We start from the raw sequence: 237 nt of genomic DNA on the forward strand, positions 1-237 counted from the left end.
CGAGCGTGAGTATGGACGTATGTAAATGAGCGAATGAATGACTGAGACGCACATACGTTTTCGTGAATATTCTCCTGAGGGGGGAGAGAGGGCGCGAGGGAGTCCTCATCCAAGTGCCGGTGGTCGCACCTCGGCATTGAGTGGAGGAGGGAAACGGGGCTTGCTTCTCCTGTAACTGTGAATCTGCTATTGGAGGGGAGGGAGCAGAGGCTTTCTGCGCTCGTGTTTGTTTACTCT

The 237-nt window shown here is 54.0% G+C and overlaps 1 protein-coding gene across 1 annotated transcript in view; it reads left to right on the plus strand.

Moving 5' to 3' along the window:
• Nucleotides 1-237, plus strand: part of LOC119593979 (poly(rC)-binding protein 3-like) — a gene marked incomplete in the record, with an annotated part of 48552 nt that overhangs the window by 35563 nt on the left and 12752 nt on the right.

This window comes from Penaeus monodon, chromosome 33 (assembly GCF_015228065.2).
Source record: "Penaeus monodon isolate SGIC_2016 chromosome 33, NSTDA_Pmon_1, whole genome shotgun sequence".
Classification (NCBI taxonomy): Eukaryota; Metazoa; Arthropoda; class Malacostraca; order Decapoda; family Penaeidae; genus Penaeus; species Penaeus monodon.